Raw genomic sequence first — 11,215 nt, 5'->3', positions numbered from 1 at the left:
TGCCAGGCTTCTCTCTCCATGGGATTTCCCAGGCAAGGATGCTGGAGTGGGTTGTCATTTCCTTCTCCAGGGGATCTTCCCCACCCAGGGATCAAACCTGCCATGTCTTGCATTGCAGGCGGATTCTTTACCACTGACCCACCTGGGAAGCCCCCACCCATCCCCCCACAGCAAACAAGCCTCCTAGGTAAATGGTGACTGAGGCTCTGGGGGTCCCAGGTGGTTGACTGAGGGCAGAATTTGTGTATATTCATAACTAGAACAGTTTCAGAGTTGACTTTGCCAAGCTCAAAGCCAAAGGTGCAGAGTGCCCTGTGTCCATGCTCCAAGCTCCAGATGCCACAGTGTTTTCTAGGGGCCCTCTCCACCACTCCAAACATTTCCTGAAAGCCTCAGGGGCTGCTTGCAAGGTCTCTGCCCATCACTCCCACTGACTGATCAAATACCACATCAGCATCTGGCCTAACTGTGCAACCAGGATGCTCTCCACGACCAACGTGGATCCCTGACCCCACAGCACCCAGGAGGCTGCACCCAATGCTGGAAACATAGACTCAGAGAAAGTGAGGGGCAAACTGCTGAGAAACACTCCACTCAGGGAGAAATATCTACTGTCTTGATTAGGCTCAGACATGCAGCTCAGATGGTAAAGAATCTGTCCACAGTGTGGGAGACCCAGGTTCAATTTCCGATTCGGGAAGATCTCTAGGAAAAGGGAATAGCAACCCACTCCAGTATTCTTGCCTGGAGAATCCCATGGACAGAGGAGCCTAGTGGGCTACAATCCATGGGGTTACAAGGAGTCTGACACGACTGAGCGTCTAACACGACTGAGCAACAAACACTAACTAACTAATGCTCAACCCATGGCAAAGATGCCTGGGTTCGTGGCATCACCGAGTCCTTCTGACTCACCACCAGCACCTCCAAGACACTAGACCCCTCTCCTGGTCATGCTCCACCTGGACACACACGCAGTCCTTGGTGCCCTATGGTAAGCTCTGCTCCAGGGGACCCAGCATCCATTCATACAGTGGACTCAGCTGGGCTGCCCTCTGCCCAACAGACAGGCTTGTACAGCCTTGACCTTCAGCTGGGGCAGTCAGGAGTCCTATCCCCTTTCCCCTTGAGGCCTCCTCGGCCCTAATGTAAGTTTATGGACATAAGCAGAAGCAGAAGAGGGCATCAGAGGATGAGATGGTTGGATGGCATTATCGATGCAATGGATGTGAACTTGGACAAACTTCAGGAGATGGTGAGGGACAGGGAGGCCTGGCGTGCTGCAGTCCATGGGGTCACAAAGAGTCGGACACAACCGGGTGACTGAACAAGAAGCAGGAAACACCATGTTCAAACCCTCTCACCATGCAACCTGCTACTCACAGTCACTCACTGTGGGGCCCATTTGAGGGAGGGTACTTCCACTTCTGACTATTTCTCAAGCCCTCGCAATATCTCCATTTACAGGAGTGAAAAGTGGAGCTCTAAAAGATCAAGTGGCCCATCCAAGGAGAGCGCCAGAGCCAGGCACTCTGGGGTTAATTCTCTCCATTGCTCACTCTTACCTGGAACCCACACACCGACACTGCTTACCCCAAACCCAGAAGCCGCGACGGGCCCTGAAGGAGGCAAGAGGTGAAGTCAGTCTGTGCTGGGGTGTCGGAAGGACTCCAGAGGCCAGCGCGTCCCTGCCTGTCTGCCGAGGGAGGGCCTTGGAAGATCTGCCTCCAGGGGTTGAACAGAAGCCAGGCGGAAGGCGAGGGATCCGAGCGCCACAGGGGAAATGCTGGGCTCAGAACTGCCCAGTGAATTGCAGCTGATGCTCCTCGTCTACAAGTTAAAAAACCACAACGAGCTGCGGAATGACAGCCGGCTGCCCAAGTGTCGGAGGAATGTTGTTGCCAGACAGGTTGACGAGGCGTCTGCTAAGACGGGCTCCAGAAACCAGGCCTGGGCTGTTGCCACGCCAGGCGGCTCCTGGGAGGCCAAGGCCACAGGGGCAGCTGCCCCCCTTCCCACAACAGGGGCCCCTGGAGACTCACTGCAAACCTCAACAGAACCCCCCTAGATGCATGGGGGCCAGTCATCCCCCCCCAGGGGCAGCCACCTTGTGTAGGCAAGGCTCTTGGAGACCAGAGCTGGGGCAGCCAGCCCACCCCACCCCACCTGACTCCTAGCAAGGTCTGGGGTGGGAAGGCTACAAGGCTTTCCTCCAACTAAGTCTGTAGCCATGACAACCTACCTTGAATCATTAATAAAGATAATTCCAGGAATAATGGGTTTCTCCAGTGGTAAAGAATCTGCCTGCAGTGCAGGAGACAGATGTGGGTTCAATTCCTGGGTCAGAAAGATCCCCTAGAGAAGGAAATGGTCACCCACTCTAGTACTCTTGCCTGGAAAATTTCATGGACAGAGGAGCCTGACAGCCTATAGTGCATAGGGTCATAAAGAGTCAGGCACGATTGAAGTGACTGAGCATGCACAGGCATGATAACAGTGGCTAACTTTTCTAAAGCACTTACGCCATGCCAGGGATCATGCTGGGCACTTCTTCTGGATCTTCAAACATATTAGTTTCCTGTGGCTGCTGTAACAAATGACCACAGACTGGACGGCTTAAACCAGCAGTCCCCAACCTTTGGGGCATCAGGGACTCGTTTCGTGGAAGACAACTTTTCTGTGGACAGGGGATAGGGTGGGGGTCATGTCAGCAATGGGTACCAGTCGGTGACCTGGGGGTTGGGGACCCCTGGCTTAAACAACAGAAGCTTATTGTTGCCCAGTTCTGGAGAATTCAAGGTGCAGCAGAACCACACTCCCTCTGCAGGCTCCAGGAAAGAAACCTTTGCCTCTTCCAGCTTTTGCTGGTTGCTGGCAGTCCTTGGTGTTCCTTGGTTTGTAGACGAATTCTTCCAATCTCTGTCTCCACATCATGCTTTCCTCTCTGTGTGTCTGTTCAAACTTTCCAACTTTCCTCCTCTTATAAGGACATCAGTTGTATTGGATTAGGGCCCGTTCTAATCCAGGATGACCTCATCTTAACTTGACCGTCTCTGCAAAGACCCAATTTCCAAACAAGGTCATGCTCTCAGTTGCCACATGGACATGAGTCTGTAGGAGACACCGTTTCACCTCCTGTATCACATATAATCCTCCCAACAACCTTGGCACTGCTCTTATCCCCATCTTACAGATAACATGACTGAGGTTCAGAGAGGTTAAGCAACTTGCCTGAGGTCACACAGCTGGGAGACCAGAACCCTGTTTTACTGATTCTAGAACCCACACTATGTTGTCCCAAGCATCACGCTCATCACCACCTCCTCTGGGGCCCAGTGGTTCAATGTTCACAAGGCTTTTCCTGGCTGTTGTTACATCTTCCTGCCATTACAACCTCAAAGGACCCTGTTTTCAGTTTGCAAAGGAAACAGATTCCATTAATTAACCTGGCCAAGGTTTCCCTGGTTGCTCAGCAGTAAAGAATCCGCCTGCCCATGTAGAAGACGCAGGTTCCGTTCCTGATCTGGAAAGAGAGAAGGAAGTGGCAACCCACTCCAGTATTCTTGCCTGGGAAATCCCATGGACAGAGGAGCCTAGTGGGATACAGTCCTTAGGGTCGCAAACGGTCAGACACAACTTAACAACTAAACAGCAACACAAAGGTCACATAGCTAAAAAGTGGCAGTCTCTCAAACCAGGTCCAGCACTGTCCACAATGTAGACTCCAAATGGGGAGTTAACGGGAACATTTCAAGGCTTTGTCAAGTCAGTCAAGGCTATCTCCCCAGTGTGATCAATGGCTGCGCTGTGTTTACTGATAATACCAACTTCAGCTACACCTGCCAAGCTCATAGACGGTATTGTAAATCTGTGGCTTAAATTCACCTCCTCAGGTTTCAGCCCGTTGCCCAGGACTGTTCTCTGCCAGCAGTAAGGCCCGCTGTTTCAGTGGTTACAAAGCAGAGAAAAACCAGGTCAAGAATCCACGAGGCTCTCACAGCTCACATTTGAGCCTCAGAGTTTGGGCCACAGCAAGAGATCCAATGGGCACCGTTTGTCCAGTCACTCCTGGCCCAGAAGGGCAAGACTCAGACACAGGCCCATTAGTCCAGTGCCAGGCATGGCTCTGAGCACCATCCAGCTTTTTTCCACTAAACCACACAAATACCCATGTGTATGTGCATGCTAAGTCACTTCAGCTATGTCCAGCTCTGTGCAACCCTATGGACTGTAGCCCGCCAGACTCCCCTATCCATGGGATTCTCCAGGCAAGGTTACTGGAGTGGGTTGCCATGCCCTCCTCCAGGGGATCTTCCCGACCCAGGGATTGAAGCCACTTCTCTTATGTCTCCTGCATTGGCAGGCGGGTTCTCTATCACTAGCACCACCTGGAAAGCCAAGTATCCATGAAGTAGGTACTATTGATACCCCTACTTTTCCAGAGGGGGAAACAGGCTCAGAAGAAGCACATGCTCTGCTGGTGAGTGGCTACGCCAGGACTGGGCCACAGGTCTGCTTGAGTGCAGAGCCCCAGTCTTGGTCTCTAAGGAGGGACATCCATGGAGGCCTGGAGCCTATAAGAGTGACCACTGTGATAGCAGCACTTTAGAACACACAAGGGCCAGCGTGGGCCAGAGGGGGTTTTCAGGGAGGGAGGCCAGGCCTGAGGACCAGATTGCCTAGCAAGCCAGTGTGCTATGGAGCCATGCAGAGTGTGAGGGGATGCAAACAGGCACAAGCAGGAGGGTAGGACCCTGGGGGACCACCCTCTGATCCACTGCAATAGCCAGAGAGGTTTAACATGAAAAGGAGACCACATCACCTTCTGACTTTAAAAGCACCATTGGTGGGACTTCTTTGGTGGTCCAGTGGTTAAGACTTCACCTTCCAATGCAGGGGGTCCAGGTTCAATCCCTGATCAGGGAACTAAGATCCCCTGTGCCTCACAGCCAAAACATAAAACAGAAGCAATGTTATAACAAAGTCAATGCTGCTGCTGCTGCTAAGTCGCTTCAGTCGTGTCCGACTCTGTGCGACCCCATAGATGGCAGCCCACCAGGCTCCCCCATCCCTGGGATTCTCCAGGCAAGAACTCTGGAGTGGGTTGCCATTTCCTTCTCCAACGCATGAAAGTGAAAAGAAAAAGTGAAGTCGCTCGGTCGTCTCTGACTGTTAGCGACCCCATGGACTGCAGCCTACCAGGGTCCTCCATCCATGGGATTTGCCAGGCAAGAGTACTAGAGTGGGGTGCCATTGCCTTCTCCGAACAAAGTCAATAAAGACTTTTTAAATGGTCCACATTAAAAAAAAAAAAAGAAAAAAAAAAAACTTAAAAAAAAGGAAAACACCGGTGGCTTCCTGTGAAGCTTACAACAGAATCCAAACTCCTTATTGTGGCTGATGACCCTAACCCCGTGGCATCCCACAGCTCAGTCCTGCTCCAGCTACACAGGCTTCCTTCTTATTTTCCAAGCATGACACTGAGCCTTAGCACTTGCTGTTCCCTCTGCCTAGAAGGCTGTTCCCTGAACTCTGCATGCTGGCTCCTCGTCCTTAGATTCTTAGTTCAGCTGTCCCCTCTTCAGAGTGGCTTTCCATGGTCGCCAGTCCAGAGTCAGTAGCCCCCCATTATTCTCTAAGTAACCCTCCTGTTTTCTTTCCTTCTTAGCACATACTACATCCTGGAATTGCTGTCTGTTGGTTGTTTGCCCTTTAATCTTCCTCCCATGAAGCCAAGGACTTTATCTTGTTCCCTGCTGACAGCATCTAGTACAGTGCTTCACCCATAGTAGGTGCCCAGTGGATGTTTGTTGAATGAATAAATTCACTAGAAAAATGGAGTCATAGATGGATCACCCAGAGAAAGACCTGGGAACAGCCTGGGCTGGCAGTTGTGTTGGGATGAGAAGAGCAGCCCAAGAGCAAGGCCCAAGTGGAAGCTGCTGGGGAAATCCTGGGAAAAGAGAAAAGTATAAGCCACAGGGGCCAGCCTGGCCACGAACAAGGGCAGAAATGCACAGAAAAGAGGTAGTTTTCTTAAGAGCAATGCAGACAGAACTCATGCCAACCAACAGGCACATGCAACAATGGAAAGGCTAGTGAGAACTTAAGGGTGATTTGTCAGAGTGACAACAAAAGGTAGGTCGCAAGGCATCCTACACCCATTCATTCATAGGTACTGAATATTTACCATGTGCAGTGAGTGAGGAAGGCTGTTCTGGAGGGGGCAGAGTCAGGGATGGGGTCAGAGTAAAGGACGTAGGGGCTACCTTGGGTTGCTGGGCCTTCAGCCTGGAAGACTTCCTGGAGAAGGGTGACCAGGCCCTGTGAGAAGATGCTCTACCTCAGGCTGCAGCACTGGGCAGAGGCAAAGGCAGTAAGTGGAGCCAGGTGACTCTTTGCCACTTCAGCTCCAGCCACAAACAGAGACCAGACCAGAGAGGGTTCCGTGGTTCATATCCTGTTCCAACCCATAACAGGGACTCAGATCAGAACACAGGACAGGGACTCAGATAGCTCAGAACAGGAACTCATATCATGGACTCAGATCAGAACCAAGAACAGGGACTCAGATCAGAAGGCGGGGGTTTGTAGACTCAGAGGTGAACTTTTACCCCATAACCCTTTGCACCCATCTGCTCACAATCTCAAGACTCTCGCGGTTAATTGCCCCCTCTTTTCTTACAAGGGAAAGTCCACAGGTCAGCTACCTTATCTCAATCAGTATATGGGGAGCAGTGCTGGGTAGAGGATGGCTGGTGACCTTGACGACAATTTGCTGATGTTAGAGTTTCAGAAGTTAAAAGAAACAACACTTGCAAATAAAACAAGAAAACTCTCCAGGACACAATGGCCCAGCAGTTAGGAGGTTTGACTCCCGAGTTAAAATCCAGGCCTACCACTCTCTGGCTGAACCACTTCAGGCAAGTGCTTTAACCTCTCTGAGTCTATTTTCCTGGAGTGCGCGATGAGCATAATTATATCACTTGTCCTTCCAAGGGTGGTTGAAGAGATGAATGAGATAATGCATGGGACGATCTTGGTACATGGTGGGCAACGTGGTAGCAATTATATGCAGCCAGTTACATACCAGGCACTGCTGGAGGGTCCTGCAATCTACAAAACACCTGGCCGGTCCTCTTCAAAAACATCAACATCACGAAATACAAAGAAAAGACCCGGTCGTCGTTTTAAGTTGTTGTTTAGTGGCTAACTCCTGTCCGACTCTTTGCAACCCCTTCAACTGTAGCCTGCCAGACTTCTTTGTCCATGGGATTTCTTGGACAAAGCAAGAAATACTGGAGTTGCACTCCAAGCAAGAATACTGGAGTGTGTTGCCATTTCCTTCTCCAGGGGATCTTCCTAACCCAGGGATCAAACCCACGTCTCCTACACTAGCAGGTGGTTTCTTTATCATGGAGCCACCAGGGAAGTCCAAAGTCTGTAATTATAAAAGGGAAAAAAAGAAAGGAATGCATAATCCCTGCCCTTGAAAGGATGCAGAAAGCCCTGGCATGTCCCTCTGCTGGCAGACTTCCAGGGAAGGTGATCAGCCATCCGGGTTTGCCCAGGACTGTCCTGGTTTTAGTGCTGAAAGTCACCCATCCTGGGAAATCCCTCAGTCCTATGTGAACTGGCATAGTGGGCCACCCATTTCCAGGTGAGCTGTATGGACGAATACTGTGGGCCCCTGTGGGTCCAGTGAGCTTCCCTGCCCTGGTGGAGGCCCCCCTGGGTTATCTCTGCAGTGTGGGGACAGGTTTGCCATGAGTGGGCAGAGTGCAGGCTGGACACCTCATCCTACCCAACAAGAGCCAGGCCAGAGATTTACAGGCAAGTGAGCTGTTCTCAGAGAACAAGATTTCAAAGCTCTGTGCCGTGAGGCCCCAAGAGTGGAACGAGGCAGCTTGATGAGGCCAGTCCCACCCTACTGACACCTCTTGACCAGTTGCTCACTCTGCCTCAGGCAAATAGTTAACCGGTATCTGAGGCCTACTCAGCTCTCACTGTGATCGGAAATCTGTGTGAAGGATGGATGGACAGCAGGCCTCCGGCCTTGTCAACCAGGTGCTTCATAGCTGAGGAATGTGACCTACAGCTCACACAGCCTGGCTGGCCTAGCAGGTTAGCAGCTGCCTAGGGCAGACCTGTGGGCAGTCCAGGCTGCTCCTGACTTCCTGGGGGGACTCCCTTCCTGGGTGCGGTGGAGCAAAGGCACCCCTGCCAGACGTCCTGAATCACGGCCCGGTTCCCTCCCTCCCGTCCCTCCCCAACAGACGTTGAGGGTCTGTGCTATAGCCCCCCAGCCTCGAAGGGCTCTGAGGAGAGTAAATGGGGTTTGCACATGTGCTTTGAGCCCCACTCACAAAAGCCCTAGGTATCATTATTACCATGAGGATACCAGCTTGCATGTGGCAGGCTGTCAGACCCCCTGCAAGGAGGGCGCCCCTCCACTGAGCTCCCTTGGCCGCTGTGGGGCCAGCTGTGAGTCAGCCTTTGACCTTGGCTACCTTCTTAATTTAGAAGAGCAGCAGCTGCCCACCCAAATTAGCCACTTCTTGCTCAGCCCCCAGTTCTGACATTCACAGGCCTCTCCTCTCAGGTCCTCCTGAAAGTCAAGTCGGCATATTGCCCTGTGGCGTTGTTCTCTGGTTGGACTGTTTGGACACTGGACAAGTTCAAACAGTACAGACTCTGATGAAAGCAAGCCTTCCTCTCACGCCTGAACTCTGTCCCAGAATTCACTTCCTCCGAGATGATCACTGTGGCCAGTGGCTGGTGGATCCTTCTGATAGATAGTTCCCGCATGCAGGAAGTGCCCGGCTCACCCACGAGTGTCAGCACAGCACACACTCTGTCCGGCACCTTGCTTTTCTTACTTCGCCCTCCCAGAGAGCCCTCCGGATCACAGAGAGACTTGCCCCCTACCATTGTGTAAAGGGTGAACACACCCAAATGATTAACCACCTCTGTTGGCTGATAACTGAGTTATTTTTAGTCTTTTGCAACCACAAACAATGATTCCAGAAATGTTTCAGTCCCTGGATCTTTGCTGTCACTTACAAGTAGTCGTAGATATTCCCAAAAAGTGGAATCATTTTTAATTTTGGGGTAGGGACCACTGACTCCTTTGAGAATCTACTGCAAAATAAAAAAATCCTCCTCTCCAGAAAAAAAAAAAAAAAAACCCTATGCAATGATTTACAGAAATTCAGATTTCTGAAGGGAGACTCACAGATACCATATTAAGAAGTCATTGCATAGGGGAACAGAATATATGTAAGAAAATTGCATCTGACTATCTCTTCTCTGTGTGTCTATGTATATAGATTTCATCACGATATAGGAAGAAACCAATTTGTTGCACTGACAGTCACAGAAACAACCAGCGAAGTTCAGTTCAGATTCCAGAAGTCAGATTCCTTATCACACTTTGTTCACCAGGGCACATACCTCTCATGGCTGCCATGCTTCTTGACCTCGGCTCCCTGGAACCTGGCCGTGGAGCAGCTGTGCTGGGCCAGGGCTGTGCCTCCCAGCAGGCGCAGGGCCTCCGGGCCCCCCAGACACTGCCGGCAGCTGTCGTCTCGCCTCGGGATGTGAAACCAGACCCTACCCCTGGAAGGCTCCAGAGCTCACACACTCACTTAGGTATTAATATTTTATGCCAGCAGCCAATGAGCACTCAGGTTAACAACAGTCTCTTCAGGAAAACACCATTCAGAGAGAGTACAGACTTTGTCATCTCTCAGTCAGGATTCATGTTGGACTAAAGAGGGACTGCCCTGGTGGTCCAGTGGCTAAGGCTCTGTCCTTCCACTGCAGAGGGTGCAGGTTTGATCCCTGGTCGGGGAACTAGGATCCCACATGCTGGGATATGCAGCCAACAGCAATAGCAAAGGAAAAGAAAAGAAAGGGAATCCACTAGAGAAAAGCTGAAAGGAAACAGAGCTGGGAGCCGCTGTGGCTGTCAGAGTCTGGCACCAGTGAGTTCGGGGTCTGAGTCTGGGGCCCTCAGAAGCCAGGAGCTCCCCCTTGGGCCCATCCTGGTGTCCAGCTGGCCCTGAGACCGAGGGCCCTGCCCACAGTGAGGACAGAGAAAGAGCTGAAGCCAGAGAGCCAAGGGCCTTGACTGATTGTCTCCCAGGCCACTCCCCTGACAGAGCTTCATGCAAGATTGTTCCCACAAATCCGAAGCAGAGCCAAAGAGCCACCTGGACCCTGGCTCCGAAGAGGCACTCAAAACCTGTAATCCCTCCCTTCTTCTCCCTTTCCTTCAAAGTTCCTGGAGCTCAAAGTCTCTCCAGGCCCTCCTGCTGCCCACACAACCCACTGTGGTTATTATCAGGGTGACAGCCCCCCTGCCTCCCCGCCTCCGGTACACGGTCATTTCCTGAAGTGAAGAAGTCAACAGCTTGAGTCTCGGCAACCAAGAGGCCATGGATTTAGGGGAAACTCCCCAACACTCCCTGAACGACAAACCTTCCAGTGGGCAATTTGGAGAGGAAGGAACTGAGGACTCTCATTTCTGGAAGCCCATGTAAGTTCTAGAAGGTTCTGTCCTGGAGGCTATAGCCACTTTGCCATCTGTGGCTTATGTGTGGGTGTGTGAGCACGCTTAGTAGTGTCTGATTTTTTGTGACTCCCATGGACTGTAGCCTGCCACATTCAGCTGTCCATGGAAGTTTCCAGTTGGAATGAGTTGCCATTTCCTTCTCCAAGCAATCTTCCCAACCTAGGGATCGAACCCATGTCTCTTATGTCTCCTGCATTGCAGGTGGATTCTTTATCAACTGTGCCACCTGGGAAGCCCCTTTGCCGTCTGTGGCTTGTGTATTGAGCAAAAACATTACCCAACACCCACTGAGCAATCACTGCAGACCAGGTAGCATTGTAAGTGTTTTCAAATGTGTTCACTTTTATTCCTCCAGCAGCTCCTTGATGTGATTCCAGGATTATTCCACTTGGATCTGTAGCCCAGGTGGCTCTACCCTGGGCCGCACCCCGCCCCCAGGCATGCGCTTTCTCCTGAGCGCTTCCTGAAGGAGATGCGAGGAGAGAGCAGCTCCAGGACCTCCTGCTCCTCAGGATGGAGCCGTGTGTGTGTGTCTCAGGATGGAGCCGTGTGTGTGTGTGTGTGTGTGAGTGTGAGTGTCAGGATGGAGCCGTGTGTGTGTGTCTCAGGATGGAGCCGGGTGTGTGTGTGTGTGTGTGT

This window comes from Oryx dammah, unplaced genomic scaffold (genome assembly GCF_014754425.2).
Source record: "Oryx dammah isolate SB20612 unplaced genomic scaffold, SCBI_Odam_1.1 HiC_scaffold_13, whole genome shotgun sequence".
Taxonomy (NCBI): domain Eukaryota; kingdom Metazoa; phylum Chordata; class Mammalia; order Artiodactyla; family Bovidae; genus Oryx; species Oryx dammah.
This window is presented reverse-complemented; position numbering follows the sequence as displayed.